General features: G+C 34.0%; 1 long non-coding RNA gene across 1 annotated transcript in view; it reads right to left on the bottom strand.

Annotated features, from left to right (window-relative positions):
• Window positions 1-9,264, bottom strand: part of LOC124228161 (uncharacterized) — a 44,863-nt gene extending 35,599 nt beyond the window's left edge. The window contains exon 1 of the long non-coding RNA XR_006885646.1: window positions 8,904-9,264. This is a non-coding gene — a long non-coding RNA (uncharacterized LOC124228161). The remainder of the gene's footprint in view (window positions 1-8,903) is intronic.
• Window positions 9,265-19,489: the final 10,225 nt, after the last annotated feature.

Genomic DNA, 19,489 nt, shown 5'->3' with positions numbered 1-19,489 from the left:
TTGGCACGCTTTACAAAGGAGAGATTGGAATCTGGCCCTGTGTGTAGTCAGTAATATGCATACTGCAGAAATACAAGTTGGAGAGGCAGTGGCATGAAAGAAAAGGGTCATAAAAATCTGGCATTGACAACGCCACGCCCCATCCTCACCCACAGGCACCCAGACCAGGCTCAACTGTTACAAGCAAATCAATTGGTAGATTCTAAAAATAACTTGCCAGACACCACAAAATCAGCAAAATAGCTTATACCTGACTCATAGGACACTAGTGACTTTAATATAAGTGGGGGGATTTGCAAAGCCGCAAATGGCGTTATTAAGCCAATTTACAGGTTAGCAAAGAGAAACTCGAAAAGGTTAAATAACTTAGTGAGTCACAGAGCTCGTAAATGGCAGATCCCAGATCAGGGAATCTTGTTTTAGCTGATCCCAGAACCCATGTTCATTCTACTATATTGCGACATCTAGAGAAGAGTCAACTTACTTTAGAACATTAAATAGAACCAAACCTCCAAAATCTCTTCTTTTTATATGTATGTTATCAAGGCTTCCTCGGCCCTAAAGGCAGACACGTTATCAAATAAATGCAGAATCAACACTGAATCAAATGTGTTAGTCCTGCAGGATTCCTCAGAGCCCCTAGTACGCTAGTGCGCCCTGTGAATCCCACAGTGTGGATGTGGGAGGCTTCGATTTTCCTATGAAGGACTTTTTATAGGACTCACGTTCCAAGAAATACTGTTTAGGAAATGCATCTGCAAAATCGGGCTGCCCTAGCAAAGTCAATTTCTTTATGGTGAATTTGTATCTCTCCATTCTCATCCATGTTATGATGATTTAAAGTTTAATTCTCAAAGTCAATCTAAATTCCCTTATGTCCAAGAACTATGAGAAGACTCATCTTCTTTGTAACTACAAGTATTCAGAATATTTACAGAGATCAGAAATATGGGACAGAAAACTTACACTTCCTTGCCTCCCTACCTGGAGGCCTGGGAGAAGAGGACTAGTGAAATTTCTTTCTTTTTTTTTTTTTTTTTTGAGGAAGATTACGCTTGAGTTAACTGCTGCCAATCTTCCTCTTTTCACTGAGGAAGACTGGCCCTGAGCTAACATCCATGCCCACATTCCTCTACTTTATATGTGGGACGCCTACCACAGCATGGCTTGCCAAGTGGTGCCATGTCAGCACCCAGGATCCGAACAGTGAACCCGGGGACGCCGAAGTGGAATGTGTGCACTTAACTGCTGAGCCACCAGGCTGGCCCCTGAAATTATTTTTAACTCTTCATCTAGAGTTTGGGGAACCTACAGTCAATCCAGTGGAAAACCTTTTCTTGTTTCTTTCACACCTTTGTCCTCTGATTTCTCCCTCTACTGCTCAGTTTTGGTTTCCCTACTTAGCCTTCACAGATCAGTGTTTCCTTTTCATCCTCTCCCACTCCTAAAGCATGTGTTTGAATTCTATACAGAAATAGATAAGGGGGACATGAGTGCTTCTGAAGAGTTTTCTTGAAGGCTCCAGGTTAAATTTAGAATGTCATTGGGAGCCCTGACCCAGGAAGAATTAAATCTTTTAATGAGTTTTGTGTATACACAGAATGATAGCGCTTAGCCAGTGTTGTGGGGAGCTGCAATGTAGTGACATACGATAGTCTCTGGGTGATCTTGGACCAGTTATTGACTTATCTATGTGTTAGTTTCTCCATCTTTTAAACAAGAAAGACAGAAATACCTACCTCATATGGTTGTTTTACGTGTTGAGTACGATACACAAAAAGCACATTAGAACAATGCCCAGTACGCAGTAATTACTCAATAAACGTTAACTGTCATTATTTGTACAATGATACTCTATTCCACAGGAATGCCAGCCACCAGCAATGGAGCATGACTTGATGAATTCCTTATCAACTGAACGGAGCAGAAGGAGGGCTGAGGTAAACAGTGTCCTTCCCAACTGATGATGGAATGAAAGGCCAGTTCAGGCAGGTCCTCAGCAGAAACAGTGTGGTATAGTCAGAAAGGGCTGCAGGTTAGAACACTGCCCCACAGAACCAGCTCCTGCCTTGTGCATCAGGTGGGAACTCTCCCTACATCTTAAGTAGTTACCTTAAGTAACTAAGAAAATCATTCTTGATTAATGTCAGCTTATATCCATAAGTTTCCTCTTAGAGTGAATGAAAATAAATTCTTAGAAATTAAATTACTCTTCTATAGGAGAGCTTCTGAATTCAGAGTCGTATTTTAGGACTTTGGTTCATATTGAAATTTTTCCTCCAAAAGAACTTGCCAGTTCGTGTGCCCTGTCAACAATGTATATAAATACCTATTTTCTTACCATCTTGACCACACCAGGTTCCCTACATTTTCAAATATTTTCTATTTGGTAAACAGAAAAACCTACCTACTGATTTTATTTGGTTTTGATCACTAGTTAGGTTGAACATCTTTATATACGTCTACTGAATATTTGCATTTCTTTTTTGAATTGCCTGTTCCTAGTATTTGCCCATTTTTTAATAATTAACTCTCTTTTTTTTTCTTTTCTGGAGCCTGACTATTCTTGTTTTCTTGGAAAAGCCTCCACCATATATATTTTTGCTTTCAACTTTGTAGCTTCTCATGTTATGTTTTTTCGTTTCTATATTTTCACATCTTGTTTTCATGCTTTATGTTCAAATTTTATTTTCAAATTGTTGTAAAGGCAGAATATCAAAAATTTGTTATACTAATTTTAATGGGAATACATTTAGATTTAACTCTTTAGTAGACCCAATTTGAAATATAGGAAGTATAATATTCTAACAAGATAATCTACTACATTAAGTGATCAAAAAGATTCATTATATTATTAACTTTCTGAATATAATGTCTCCTTGTATTCATCATAAACCCTGCTTAGTCATGACTTATTATTATTAATTTTTTAACATAGTGATGAATTCAATTTTCTACTTTAGTTTTCATGGATTTTTCATAAATGGAATTGGCCTATATTTAGCATTGTAACATTGTTCTGAAAGTTCTTGTAAGTGAAAAATAAATAAGAATTGTAAATATTTATACTTATATAGTTTTATAAACATAAGACTAGAACACAGGAGAGAATTAACTGAAAACATATTAGAATTCATAAGCCAATTTCATCAACACCTTTTAAAGGTAATCCTAAAACAAGATTTGTTTTTGAAGTGACAATATAGTAATGTTTCATTAAAGTTCTTCTCAATTTTAGTAGGTTTCTTAGAATTAAAATAATGCATTTTAATATGAAATCACCAATTTCATGGAGACTTTCTAATTTATTAAAACAGAATTTTACATATTTATCTTTTATAATTAAAAATATCTCTCTCCTCTACTCATTTATATTTTTCTAAATACGTTTTCTCTATTTATTATAATTTTACACATTTTTAGTTTTGGTTGTTTTCAAAGAATACACTCCAGGAATTATTCATAAATTATTCTTTCCTATTTGTTCTAAATCATTAATTTTTTTAGAACTAGCAATTGTTTTCTCTCCCAATATTTTGGTTTATTTTATAATTACTTTTTTAATGGATGAAATTGACTGAACATTTTCTTTCTTAATTATCTAAACACTTAAAAGCTTTCAGGGTATTTTCCTACTGATGCATATGTTTCTGTTAGGATTTGAATATGTGCTCCTCTCACTGCTATTATTTTCTGATACTCTTTATTTCCAAGTGATTAGAAAATACTTAATCCTCTTGTTATTAATTTAATAGGCAATTCTTTTCCTCACAAAATAAGGCCTATATCTTTTCTGCTTTGGAGAATTTCTCCTTTGTTGAAATTTATTTTACATTTTTTTTAGGTACTAACATTTCCATGGATATATAAATCTCCCTTATATACGATTTTATTAACTGTATTATTTAGAGTCTCTAAAATGATTTAAAATGTTTTTCTTACTTCATCTGGCAAAGACTGTAAGATACCCTTATGGTGTTTTGAATTGCTTTTTATATTTCTAGTAGTGTTTAGCTTTATATTTTTGATATTATGTTATTCAACCCAGGTAATAAGTATAGATTTTATCTTCTTTCATCAAAAAAATTGCTCTCTTTACCCTGGTAAATGCCTTTGGCCTAAAATTCCACTTTGTTTGATGTTAATATAACCCCAATGACCCCAGACTTCATTAGCCTGTGAGTACTAAGGATGCTCCATTAATATTAATATCCTAATTTGCTAGCTCATTAACCCCTACCTCTGTAACAGCAGGACTTTGACCTCTACTTAGGAAGTCCCTAGGTGGTACCTGCCATGTACTCTGGAGTCAGTAATCTACTCTTCATCTACTCTTCATCTCTACTGGCTGCTCTCTGAAGACAGACTCTGGGCTTCTGTTAGCTTTTCCTGCTGCTGCTGCTGCTGCTGCTGCCGTGTATGACTGGCCTCTAAACCAGAGACATTAGGTCCTCATGGTGCCATAACAGTGAGAGCATCTTCTGTGAAATCAGATGGGAAATCTCTTAGAGGGGTTTCTCCATGAAAGTGCCTTATTGGGGGAATCGATGAGACCACTACTCTAAGTAACATTCAGCTTTTCTTTTTTTTCCAAGACACACAGTCGTTGAAAGAAATTTGAGTAACAATTCCTTAACGCAATACAAACGCTTCTCTCTAAACTCCAGGCCCAATGTGTATTCTGGTTCAGCATGCTAAATTCTCTTTTGGCACAGAGGACTATTCTCTCAAGGACTTCGCCTCCTTGTAATCTAGATTCTTTTGAAATACATTCTCTCACATTTTGAGAGACCAGTGTATAAAATAAGGCTTTCATTTTTAGAGCACTCCTTATTTTGCAAGGCATATTGTAAACGATCTTATTTAAACCCCGTGGCAACTCTCTGACACAGGAGCTGTTGTTATTCCCATTTTGCAGATGTGAAAGCTAAGGACAAAGAGGTTAGGTAACTTTTCCACAAAGTGCAAGCTATTACCGTAGCCACCAATCTTTCACACTACCACTTCCTCAGTCTTGCGATATTTATTTCATTCATCTTTCCAGTGACTAAAATAGGTCATCAAGTACATTTTTCATGAAAAGTACTTTAGGTTTTCTAGTTTCTGAGTCTTTTAAATAGAATTTCTATATAATGTCTTCACTGTACCATTACTCATGAATGACAGTATCGGGCCATTCTTTCTCTCCCCGTAAACTGGAAGTGTAGCATAATGTATAAGCCTTTAAGGATCACCAGAGTTATTTCCTTAAACTGCAGATTCCTGATAGGAATTCATATAATTCTGATGTAGATGGTTTGTGGACCAGACTTTGAAAACCACTGCATGGTGGTTAGCGCTGCAGTCTGACATCAAACAGACTATTCCTATCTCTGCTCTATTTCTTACTAATTTTGTGACAGTGAACATATTTCTTAATCTCTCTAAGCCTCAGTTTACCCATCTGTAGAATGTGACTAGTGATAATGTTTACGTCTTATAGTTGCATTGAGGATTAAATGAAATAAGGCCTATAAATATGCAGCAAGGTTCTGGAAAGTAAGTAACTGACAAATGTTTGCTTTTTTCTTAATAAATATTGTTAACTGCCATCCCATTATTTATCTTTACATGTTGTAAAAAATAATGATATAGCCCTCATTCTTTTTCTTTAGATTTTTCCTGACTGTTTTTCTACTTGGGCTTTGGGAGAAATACATCTTTATTTCTCAAATTAAAAAAAAAGTGTAGATGTGAGATGTTTTGTCTTTTAATTAGTTTTTTTGGTTCGTAATAGCCCCTTGTGACCTATCTCTTCAGTTGGAAGTTTTTCTATTTTGTTTTCCAATAATTTTTATGCTCTAAGAATTAATTTTTCAACTATTTCTCTATATTCTTAGAAAACTTCAAAAGCATGCATATTACATTGTCAATTTGATAAAGGTAATGTCAACTACCTTTGTAATTAGAAATTAGTAATTAGAAATTAGAAATTACTATTTTAATGCCATTTAAATTATAAGGTTATTAATTTATTCAATTCTATTATTTGATTTAACAGATCTAAATTTTCGGTCGTCTCACTTTTCTTCTTTTCTTTGATAGAATTGACATTTTCTTGAATTTATTTAAGATTTAAAAACAGCAGAAATCTAAATTTATGTTCCCTGTAGTAAATAGTTTGCCCTGGAGAGAATAAGGAGATAGACTGTTCTTGGAATTGTGAAAGTACGAATTATGATTTTTTAGCTTAGATGTCTAAGACGATGAAATCTGGAAGAGCAGAGATGGGGCATAGTGGAAATAAAGATTTTGAATGTACTGAGCTTTGGCTATATATGTGAAATCCAAACAGAGCTGCCTAACAGACAACTGGATATTCAGATCTGGATTTTGGGTAACAAAATCCAGAGATAAGTGTCTGGAGACAAGTGTTTCAGATATTGCTATACATTTGATAATAAGAGCAAGGGAAATCAACTAGAGAGAAGGTATAGAGTGACATGAACCAGACTGAGAGTGGAATGCTGGAGAACAACTGCATTTCAATAATGAGTTGAAGGATGGAGAATATACAGTGCCCTATGAAAAGAGTGGCTAAAGAAGCAGAGAGGAAAGAATTCAGGAGGGAAGACTGAAAGAGGACTGATCAGTGACAAATGCTGCAGAGGCCAAGTAGTATGAGAACTTGGAGGAAGTGACAGGATTTGTGAAATAAAATGTAGAAGAGTGGGTGACGCAACACTATAATGAATTTTTGTAACACAGTAGAGGCAGAAAATAGCAATAAGTTTAGGTTATACCTTCAATAGGTTTCTTTATGTACAAAAGAAGAGAGACAAAAATGAGAGAGATCAGACATGAATCTGCATTAAAGATCAGGAGCCAGTTGAAATGAAGAAGCTGGAAACACAGGTAGATGAGAATAATTAACGGAGGGAAGATCAAAGGATATAAGAAAGAATGGGGATAAAGCACAGATGGAGGTAGGTGTTATTCTTGGATAGAAGAGACTTCTGAGGTTAGACAGGAGGCAGAAGTACAAATGTGGACTCGAGATTTGTTGGAGAACAGAGGTGGCATGTTAGAAATATCTGTGTGAGAGTGCGTCAGAGGATTTAAAGAACATTATAGAAAAGTTGTATTAATTCTACTAACTAATGCTGAAATTAAAGAATGTCAAAGTGTTTTGAGTGTCCATATCATATTAACAATAACGGATTTGTAATACAACCAATCAATCTACACAGCTGTGTCCATTTTTTTCTAGAAGCATTTAGTATCTTGGATACCCTGGCATATTATTTGCAGGGAAGGCATGCCAGAGAACTAGATCAATACCAAAAAGGATTTGATGTCTTGACCCCCCCCCCCCAACCTATCCAGTTCCACTTCCATTGACAGTGTCACTGGGTGTTGGTCATTGACCACTGCTTCAAATAGAGTGGGTCTGTTTGACCACAGCAGAGAACCTACCAGTTTTCACAGCCTATTCCTCTCTAGCAAAACTTCTGCATCCACTGAGTTGGAGGAGGAGGGGATGGGATCAGCCTTAGGCCATAATGCTATAGATTTCAATAGCTCTTTTGTGAAACTGAGCAGTTTTTTACACATAAACTGTCTCAGCTTGTTGTATGTCTTTGGTCAATTTACAGAACGCTAATATGGTTGTTTTTGTCAACTTTGTCCAGTTTTATAGTTGACTTTTAAGGAAAAGATTACCGATCTTCTAAATTGACCATCACCAGAAGTGATGCCTATGTCTAGCAGGATTTTGTTCAAAAGTAGATTAAATCTACCCATAAATTTGGGAAGAATTGACATCTTAACAACATGGCAGTTCCCAATCCATGAATAAGGAATATCTCTTCATTTATTAGGTATTATTTAATCTTCCTTTGTAGTATTTTGTAGTTAACAGGTCCTGCATATTTTATGTTAAATTTTTCCCTACATATTTTTTGATGCTATTATAAGTGGAGTTAATTTTCTTTAGAACTGTTCATGGCAAATTGCTAATATTTTATTAAAGTTTTAGATTCTTGTGAATAGGAAGATTGGTCTGTAGTTTTCTTTTCTTGGGGTGCCTGAGACTGGTTTTAGTAATTCTGGCTTCATAAAAAGAGATGGAAATTGTTCCCTTTTCCTCTATTTTCTAAAACGGTTCATGAATTATTGGTAATATTTCTTTATTAAATGTTAAGTCTTCCTGATGAATTTTCACTTAAAAAAGAAAACTTTGGTAATACTCTTTTGTTTTGAAATCTTTCATTGGATATTAACATAACTCCAATTATCTGGGGCTAACTCTATGCATGCTCTATCTTTTCCCATACTTTTGCTTTTAGGCTATCTGTATCTTTTTGTTTAAAGAATATCTATTGTAGACAGAATATAGTTGGGTCTTGTTTTCTTTATTCTTTAATAACCTGAGCCTTTTTTTAATTGAAGTGGCTGGTCCATTTATTCTTAATATACTTATTGACATAAGTGGGTCTAGAAATAAGATTTTATTATTTGTTTTAAACTTATTTCTCCTTTTTTGTTCCTCTGTTTTGTCCTTTATTTGATTACCTGAATGTTTATATAGAATTCCATTTCAATACTCCTAATGGTTTTTCCGACATACACCATCCATTACCTTTCTAGTGGTTGCTCTAGTGATTACAGTGTACATGATTAACTTTTTAAAGTTTGTTGACAGTTACTATTATACCATTTTATATAAAATATAGAAAGTTGGCAACTATATACTCCTCCATTTTGTTTCTTTTTTATGCTATAGTTGTGTAATCTACATACATTATAAAGGACACAGGGCAATATTGTGATTTTGGTTTTAAACATTAATATGGTTTATTAAGATATGATAAGAGGTAAAAGGCGGGGGGAAATAGTCTTTTGCTTTTGTACTTGATATTTACCACTTCTGATGCTCTTCACCCTTTTTTATGTAACTGGTATAATTTCCCATCATCGTGAGGAACATCTTTTGGCATTTCTTGTAGTGCAGGTCAGTGGATGACAAACTCTTTTAGTTTTCTTTTATGAGGATCCAAAAATAGCTTGGTTGAGAGGAGTAGATTGAAGAATCTTAAGTCACACTTTATGAAATTGAACTTCTGGAAGAGTTAGAGCAAGAATAGAAGTATAAATAAACAGAAAACGAGCATTTGAGAGAAAAAACAGCACTGAAAGACTTCTTAAAGCTGAAAACTATGACTTCTGAATTAAAAATTTTAGTACAGTCAGGTACCACATAACAACACTTCGGTCAACGACAGACCACATATACGACGGTGGTCCCACAAGATTAGTACCATACAGCCTAGGTGTGTAGTAGGCTACGTCATCTAGGTTTGTCTAAGTACTGTAGAGGAGGAAGAAATTTTCCTCTATCCTTCTAGGTTCTTCTGGCTGATCTAAGAATTAAATTGACATGAGACAGATTAATAGGAGAAAAACAAGCAAAAGTTTAATAACATGTACACATGGAAGAAACCCAGAAAAACTAACTCACCAAAATGACTGAAGCCTTCACCTTAAATACCATTTTCAACCTAAAACAAAAGAAGAGGTTGGGGGTGGGAGAGTCAGGGGCCTCAAAGGAAACAAAGGCAATTCACAAGTAGGTGAAAAGAAGCAAACATTTGGAAAACAAGTTTCACAGAAGAAAACAGAGAGGAGCCGAACAAATAGGCTTTTCTAGGTGTCTCGCTTTCTACCACCTAGTTCATGTTATGTTAAGGTAATAGCTTACTTTCTGAGACAGGTTTGGGTTTTTTCTCATTTTTTTGAGGAAGATTAGCCTTGAGCTAACGTCTGTTGCCAATCCTCCTCTATTTGCTGAGGAAAACAGGCCCTGAGCTAACATTGGTGCCCATCTTCCTCTACTTTATATGTGGGACGCCGGCCACAGCATGGATTGACAAGTGGTGCATAGGTCCGCACCCAGTATCCGAACTGGTGAACCCTGGCTGCTGAAGTGGAATGTGAGAGCTTAACCACTGCACCACCAGGCCAGACCCCTGAGACAGGTTTTTTAATCTGAATTCTTTTAGGCAGTTAAGGGGGAGGTAACAAGAAAACCTGAGTACTTTGTTTCTTAAAAATAATCAGCCTAAAATAATCCGCATGTTAAGACACATTCTGGGGTGGCAAATTTTATTCCCCTTCAGTACACTCTGTGATATTTGCACCACAACAAAATCACATAATGATGCATTTCTTCAAATGTATTCGCTTCGTTAAGCGACACATAGCTGTATATAAATTGAAATAAAGGTTGGTCTCTGATGAATTAATGATAAGTTTTGGTAAATATTTATATAGAAAAATACCTATATACCAATATATCTATACACCAATATATCTATCTTTATATCTATCTCTATAAAGCTTTCATAGTTATGAACAAACATTCCAAAGGCGGTTTGTTATTTTGTAGGGGAGTAATTTGTTCTCTCTATCAGACCCTTGGAAAAAGAAATCTACACATATATATAAATGCAAAAATTAATATTTACATGTATTTATAAAATATGTACATTCAATATTTACATATATATACATAAATTTTTTTTATAAGAGTCTTGATAGAACAAATGATCCCTGTAAAAATAGCATACTGCCTTTGGAATGTGTGTTCATAACTATGAGAGCTAGAAGGCAGTGGAATATCATCAGCAGACTACTAAGCTAAAAAGACTGTCACTTCAGAATCCTATACTCAATCAAGATTTATTCACCTGACAGAATTTAAAAAAAATTCAAAGATATTCAAAATCTTTGAGAGTATATTACCAAGTGCCCATCTAAGAGCAAATATTTGACTCGAACCAGACAGCAAATGAGGCTACAAATCAGGACCTTGAGATGGGGGCAAATCCTGATAAGAGGAAAAAGTAATGAGAAATTAATATACATATATTTAATATATTAAAATATAGGTTTTCTGGAAATATATAATATGAGTTTAAGAAAAACTTTCAAAATGAAAGAGACATATACCAAGGTAATTTCTAAGTTCAGAATTATCCTACAAAACACAGAAATTGAAATATGGGAGTAACAGCAAGAAAGCTCTCCAAATTTCTCACTGAAATGAGGGAAAGAGTAGAGGAGAAGAATGAGAATAGTAAAAGAGAAAATATTCTATGTCGTGAAGGAGATAGGTAAATAATCATAATTAGATAATTAGAAAACTATACTGTGCGGTAGCTATTAAAAAGCAATTTAAAAAGAGATTAATCTCTTCAAGTTTTCAAAAGTAAAAAGGAAATGACGAGCAACTATGATCAAGCCAGTAAAATAAGGGATAAAGAAAAACTATCTAAGTAATCTACATAGAGTAGACGCAAGAATCCTTTCTAATACTTTTTTTTTACGTTTTATCTTCTAAAATTAGCATATCATCATGATTAAGATAAAAATTAAAATTAATAATAAAATAGAAAAGTATATACTTGACTACAATGAAATCTAATAAACTTTTTAAGTAGAAGTTTAAACACACTTTCTCTGTCATAATAGAAATTTTAAAAATAAATAATAAAAGGTGACTGAATTATATTAAATACTTTGAAATTAAAAACATTTTCCTAGATCAAACAATACATGCAAAAAATACTCATTATCCAGAAACCAAAGGATAGAATAATTTGCAAAAAAATTAAAAACTTACAGAATACAGAGAAAGTAGTGTATCAAGAACATTATGATTGAAAATGCCTATATTCATAGAGAAAAAAGAAGAAAATTAGATTTTTTATGATTATCTAATAAAATAGATAAAGTCTTTGCAATCTTGATAATAGAAAAAATAGAGAGCAAAAATAGAAGAGAAATGAGAAAGGAGATAAAGAACCCTTAGAGATGACTACACGTATCTCATTGAAAGAAAGGAAAACTTGCAGAAACTGCATGTTTGCCTGTCTACATATTGCCAAAGTTTCAAAACTGATGTTAGAAAAAATGGAGAATTTGAGTAGGCTAGTCACCACTGTGGTAGTTAGAAAGGTGGTTAAAGTTAGCATGAAAAGATCATAAGGCAGAAGGTTTCAGAGATGAGTTTTATTTAGCCTTTAAAGAACAAATAATTCTAAGATTATTAAAATTATTGCAGATGGAAAGTTCTGCATTTGATTTATAAAACTAGCATTAAAAACAAACCTGGAGGCCGGCCCCGTGGCCGAGTGATTAACTTCGCGCGCTCCACTTCTGTGGCCCAGGATTTCGCTGGTTCGGATCCTGGGCACAGACAAGGCACCGCTCATCAGGCCATGCTGAGGCGGCATCACATAGCACAACCAGAGGCACTCACAACTAGAATACACAACTATGTACAAGGGGGATTTGGGGAGAAAAAGAAGAAGAAAAAACAAAACAAAACAAACCTGAAAAGGAAAAATAATACGATAATGTGGATCAATCTCAATCTCATTTATTGATAAAGTTATAAAAATTCTAAGTAACACTTAGAAAATGAAATTTTACAATGTATTACGAGAATAAAATGCTATGAGCAAGCAGGGTTTATCTTAAAGAATGCAAGAGGGGTTCAATATCAGGAAATCTACACAATCAATTGCATCATTAAGTTAATGGAGAAAAAATATACGAAGAGATGCTGAAAATACATTTATTAAATCCTACTACATTGCTAACAAAAACTGTAATAAAAGAAAAGAGAACTACTTAAATGTAATAGAAACTACAGAACTAAATGCTACAATTAAAAATACTACAAAAATACTAAAAAAACTACAATAAATAAAAACTACAAAAAAATAAAAATTAAAGACAAATATCTAAAATAGTGATCACTAAAATAATTTTAATAAATTTACTTAAAATTAGGAAATACGCTGAAATTCCTACAATGATATTACAAATTATCATTGCCTTTGAGGCTTTAGGAAATGCAATATAACAAAAAGTAAAATAAGTGACATAAATGTTTGAAAAGATAGTTTTCTTTCTTCTTCCTTATGATATTATTGCATACCCAGATAATCAAAAAATCTCTATAAAATATTGCAATTCTTAAGAGAATTTCATAACGTGAACACATATAAGATAAATATCCAAAGTGCATAGCTTTGCTAACTCTAGCAATAAGTGCCTAAAAATGAAAATTAAAAATGGTATTCTATTTCCAACGGGGACCATAAAACCCTCTAAAATATTAAGAAATATATTCACAAGAAAATAGCAATACCTACATGGAAAAACTATGTTGGTTGAAGGACATGAGATGAATCTGAATAAATTGAAAAACATATGTTCTTGAATGGGAAAATCTAATATCTTAGAAGTATCACATTCCCACAGTTACATATAAGTTCAATGCAGTTCTAATGAACAATTCAAAAGACTCATTTGAAAGTACATAAAGTGAGTAGAGTTCACAGTGAATCTTAATTGTCGTAGGAAACATAATGCACTTCTAAATATAAGAAACTGAGAGGAGACTTACCAGCTATTGGAACACACTATGTATCCATCATTCAATGTGGCGTTAGTATAGGAACAGATACACATATCAGGAATTCAGAATTCAGAATTAGATCCTTAATATAGAAAAAAATACAAAAAAATGTGGAATAAAAGGATAAACTGCCACAATTTGTTTTGTAAAGAAATGATAAATGAATTCCATCTTATATCATATATAAAAATAATTCAAAGTAGATTAAAAGCTTAAATATACAAAATAAAAAGAAATTTCCTTGCAGAAAAGCTAAATCCCTACACGTACAGAGGGGTATGAGAGATCTCCCTAGGTAAGACTTCATACCCCAGAAGTTATAAAAGGAAAAGATGATCTATATTTATGTGCTGAATATGGAAAAATTGCACAATTTTATATGACAAAAATGTTAGATAAAAAGTAGATGTGGGCAAAAATTTTCTCTAGATGCAAAGGGTTAATTTTGATAATAAAACAGTATCCTGACTAATTGACAAGAAAAAGACACAAGACAGAACAATGGACAAAGACCTGAGGAGCAAATCCAAGGAGTCAATCAGCGTCTGAACTGATGCTGAAATTCACCAGAGGTCAGACAAGGAACAATTATAAAGTACGGCAAGATCTATAACCAGTGATGGTGTCGGGAAAAGGTTACCCAGAAACAATGCAGTAAGAAACATAAAGAGTTATAGATTTCCTATTAAAATTTATACTATCTAGACTTTAATTCAGAAATTTCTTTCCTGTGAATCCATTCCATGGAAAGTTAAGCACCAAGTTGGGAGGACATATAAAAGGACGTTTATTTCAGCCTTGCTCATCATGGCCAAAAATTGGAACTGTCAATAAGGGAAAATTGAATAGATTGGGACACGTGCATGAGATGGAATATCAATCAGTCTTTACAAAAAAAAAAAAAGTAAGAAAAGCAAGGAGAAGAAAACTTAGGTGCTATGACCTAACATTTCCAAAACTGGACCCAAAATTACAGATATGATTACATATCTACATGATTAAATTTCGTGTCCTAATGTCCTTAGAAGGAGGTAGACACTGTGGTACTGATAAAAGGGAAGGCCTTACATCCTCCAAAAGAAAAAAAATCAAAATAACAAGAACAGCATGAGTATTATGACTCCATTTGTGGTATCTGCACGTTGCACGCCTCCAGGGCTAAACCATCCCCATAAAATACAATGCAGGTGGCCTTCCTACTCCTGTAAAATTGTATGTATTTGTGCATGTATGTACAATACAAAGCACAAATGGATAGTCCTTGAAAAGTTAACAGTTATCTTTATCTCAGGGTTGGAGATTCCAAGTGGCCTTTATATAATATGTATTATTATTTGATTCCTTTTAAATGAGTGTCTATTATTTATATCTTAAGCAAAAAAAAAAAAATACAACTATTTTTATTGGGGAGTGGAGAAGAAATGGCAGCTGCCATGGTTACATATCTGAAATTTAGCCCTTTCCTCTCACAGGTATCAATTTACTCTCAATATCACTTAAGAATGCTTTTGTTTTCTCATTCTGGAGTTCAAAATTACGGCCCCTGTACCTCACTGTCTTGATGGTCTCTCTCTTAAAAAGAATTTTGTCTTTCAAGAATGGTTGTTGGCACTATTTGAAATTCTGTATTTGGTGTTCTCCCCATCTAGTTGGACAAACTCCCTGCAGGTACCCCCTCTGTTGACACCTCTAGACCAGCCATGTATAAATGTAAGAGGATAACTTCATCTCATTGATTTCTAATTTAGTGTTGCAATTTTGGTTCTACTGATATAACCACTAAATTGAAAATACCAATGATCATGTCTGTTTGGGGAAAATATGCAATTTTAGGTTAACCTTCATTATTTAGAGCCCTAATATTGTCAGGGTATATGACTCACATCTCTATTGCTAAACAAATAACCCTTCATTAAATCTAGAGTGAGCAGTTCCATGCAATCAAGGCTGCAAAGAATTTTTTTAGTTGGCTCTTTTTGTTGTTGTTTAATAACACATTTGTGGCGAGTCTCACTGTTCAAAACATCTTCATGAGACATTATTTTAAGCAAAAGATTGATTGTAATATGGTTATCTAAGTTATCTAGCCATTAGATCTATTTAAAAATTTTGCACAGAGAATACTGTTTTAGCAAAATTAAATAGAGAAAATTATGGCAAAACATGCAGCAATAATTTATTTTGCAAAACAAAAAGCATCTAACTGCTCTCTAATTACTAGCCTTTGAGGCATTTACAGCTAAATTAAAATGATCATTAGCTGGTAAGTGTATTTGCTTTGATTAGTTCCTGTTTTATGAGGTTTTAGGCAGAAGTAATTTTGTGGTATTGTTATTAATGAATTTAATGTTAAGTGGGAAAAAAAAATTCTGTTATCTAAATACCAACTCTGGAATTAGCAGTTTAAATTTTGTCAAAAGTTACAGGGATCCTCCCTAATATATTTACCAGGTATTGAAATTTATTATAGTCTAAGGAAAAGGTATCTTCAAAGCTAGTGTAATAGAAAAAAAGCAAAGAAAGCCTTAGTCCCTTAACCACTATAGCCCAATAATATAGTTACATAGTGGAAAGTATGGACAGTCCTGTTCAAAACGATGTTTCATCGCTCTTCATTTAGACCAGTACATTAGCTGACTTACACTCAAAATTCCTTGTCTACTAAAATGGAGATACTAATGTCTTTCCAAAAGAATGGTTTTAAGGATTGACTAAAATATTGGGTATTAAGTAAACAGGATAGTGTCTGGCATGTCCACTCAGTAAGAGTTAGTCTTTCCCTTTCCTTTCCACACGATCCAGTTTGTGGAACTGTATTAGAAAAACAATTCCAAGCATCTATCCAAAGATAAACTAAGGGATTTAGCATATATGTGTTATTAATGCACTTGAATTTTGGAGAGAGAAATAAGATGAGCGTATGTGAGCTTCCTATTTTAAACAGATAGTGACAGAAAAAAGTGTATCTTTAATGGATTATTGAAAATTTTCTATCAATGGGAAAATGGTTCTTCTCAGACATCATCATTCTATGATTTCTGAGGGCACTTGCAAATGTATAAATTCTTGTCTGTTTCATTTGCCACCAAAATCCGGTGATTAAATGTAATTATTCCAAGGGTCCAGATGTTAAGGGCTATGTGGAGGAAGTTGAAACAGAAAGGAAAAACAGAGAAAGGAATTAGGAGGTGGCTGGGATTGCATTCTTGCGTTTATATGGCTCCAGCACCACTCATGCCATGCTCTGCAAATGCAGTGCCTGCAACTCTTGCAAGACACCCTTATGTTTTCCAAGATTAATGCTCAGAATGTTGATATTTTATTGGATATTTATAATTTATCCTAAAAATATTTACAGCTTGAAAAATTAAATCTAAACCGTTGCTATGATATATGGAAAACACATGGATCTCTGTGTATGGCAATGGGATGAAATTTGGGCCCTACAACATTCTTTGACTTGGAGTCATTTGACCTCTTTGAAAGCTGTCGCATGCTTAATTATAAAGTGGGGATAATCATTCTTACTTCCCAAAGTTTGAATCAAAGAAAAAGATAAGAAAAAAAAATAATGCTCTATTTATGTTACTGTTATTCCCTCCTACTTACAGGTGAAAGAATTACATGATCAGAAAATGACCATAACAGAATTATGGGTAAGAATAAGTCTCAATATTTCACCATGAATGATGAATTATTATTCGTATTTAAAGTATGAATCAGGATACAAAACGTCCCTGCAAGTTCCATAGGACCAGCACTTATTTGCACCTGGCCAGCGTACAATGAATAAATGACAGGTGGAAAGCATTTTATGGCCCTATTGCCATTCACTCTTATATGACACCACTGCCTTTTGGATGAGGAATGTTAAGGAGCAGCTGTCCATTATAAGCTCTATGCAGATTTTATGTTAGGCTCTTTTTTTCTAAAGTTTTTGTTTGTTTGTTTGTTTGTTTAGAAGAACACAAGCATTTAAGGTGTTAGGGGGCACGCAGATTGGTGTGAGCGATGTGTTAGTGAGAGGAATGGTTAGCGGAGCTGATTCGCATGCTGTCGACTACTGCTGGGGAGAGTTTGCTCTGGTATAACTCAAGAATCACATTTGAGAAATCTCAAGTTATTAAATATTTGAGCCACAAAAGCAATTTTAATGGAAAAAACAGATCTGGACTGGAGAGCAGCAGACTTACAATAATAAAGTTATTTTTCCTCCAGGAATGTTTGATAATAATGATTTTTAAAAAGTTATAAGTATATAGCTATAAAACCCTAAATATCACTGAGATAATCCACCATTTGATTAGTAGTTCCAAGAGTTTGTCAAATTGCAATCCATTCCGCCAGCACGAGGATTAGCTCAGTGATTTTTATATAAATTCATTACATGTTTACCACCCATTTTCATAATGGAGCATAAAATTGAAATAAGACAGCAAAAAGGCACCAAATCAAAATAAATTGCAGAACACTTCACAACAGAGTGTGATAAGCAAAAGATCACAATGCCTACCAGGGTCTGGCACCTGAGATGAAGCAAACACTGCTGCCTGATGAAAAGGACCCAAGGCAACCTTAGTTATCCAGTCAGGATCCTGCCCCAAAGCGGTGTCATTAATAAATGCTCAATTCACGGGGCCGGATCTGTGGCCGAGTGGTTAAGTCTGCGAGCTCCGCTGCGGTGGCCCAGGGTTTGGATCCTGGGCGCGGACATGGCGCCGCTCTTCAGGCCACGTTGAGGCGGCGTCCCACGTCCCACAACTAGAAGGATCAGCAACTAGGATATGCTCAATTCACATTTTCGCACAACTACCCAAGTCACACTTTAAACACTTATTTTATAGAAGAAACTCTGTTATTGACCAGCCTTTGTCAATATTCATGTATGTGAGTTGCTGGACTCAAAAACCAAAATCTGGATATGCTAAAGTATTTCTTATAGTTTCCTTGTAAAAGTTCTTCTTCTTTAAGGATTTAATTTTATTAACCTATGGATGAAGAGACTTGGCTCTGATTGGTTTATTACTTCAGTTCTAAAGTTTTAAAGAAAACTATGACAAATGCAGTGCTATGAGTTAAATGACATTTTTAAATCCAGAGCTCTCTTTTGCCAGTAAATTAACAGTGATATAACACTTGATGATTATAATTATGATCATGAGTCTCTGAAAATCTGGAGGAGTATTTTGAATCAACCAAAGAGAAAACCCTGAATTTTATCAATAATAATGCTTTGAGAATTGATATTTCATGTAAGATTTCTGGTTTTCTAACTCTTCAAGAAAGTACTACATTATCTAAGTATGCGGAGAAAATTTACTTTAATTTCCTAACTAACTCATTTCTTGCCTCCAATGTACCCTAAAGAACAGTAACAACCACCAGGCTTTCCTTAGCCATTAAGACAAGGACATGAAAATTAAGCAACTCTTGGCAATTATTCTAAATAGTCATTCACGTGAGTAAAGAATGAGCAGAAATGAGACGTTATATTCTACTGATATTGTATGTCCTAGACATAAAACACAAACGGACACATGTAATATTGCAAAAATTAATCACCATAAATAGTACTGTATTTTATCTTAATCACTTCCTACACCTGAATGACTTTGGTACTCTTGGTTTTGCCTCAAAGTTTTTCAACTCCAGAAGGAAATGCTGTCCTCAACACTAATATGGAATCCAAGACGATCTTATATCATTATATTGTAGGGCAGAATTAGACACATAGACAACATGTTAATGACAATATATACTGGAGATTTAGAAACAAAAATTTTAGATTACTTAGAAGTATTTAAAATGTAAAACTATAACGCCTCCTGTAATTAAAGTATATTTGTTAAATTAATAAGGAAACAGTCATAGTCCAATAACTATGTTTTTGTTTTATTTAATTGGAATAAGAATCAAGATTCAATGAGTAATTTTTAAAATTAGAATTGTTTTTACCTAATGTATTTTTCTTTAGCTCTATTTCTTATTAGTGCAAATTATTGTGGCAAAACACTACTGACT

The sequence above is a fragment of the Equus quagga genome, chromosome 16 (assembly GCF_021613505.1).
Source record: "Equus quagga isolate Etosha38 chromosome 16, UCLA_HA_Equagga_1.0, whole genome shotgun sequence".
In the NCBI taxonomy this organism is placed as follows: Eukaryota; Metazoa; Chordata; class Mammalia; order Perissodactyla; family Equidae; genus Equus; species Equus quagga.
Note: the sequence above shows the minus strand (reverse complement) of the source record. Positions and strands in the feature narration are given on the sequence as shown.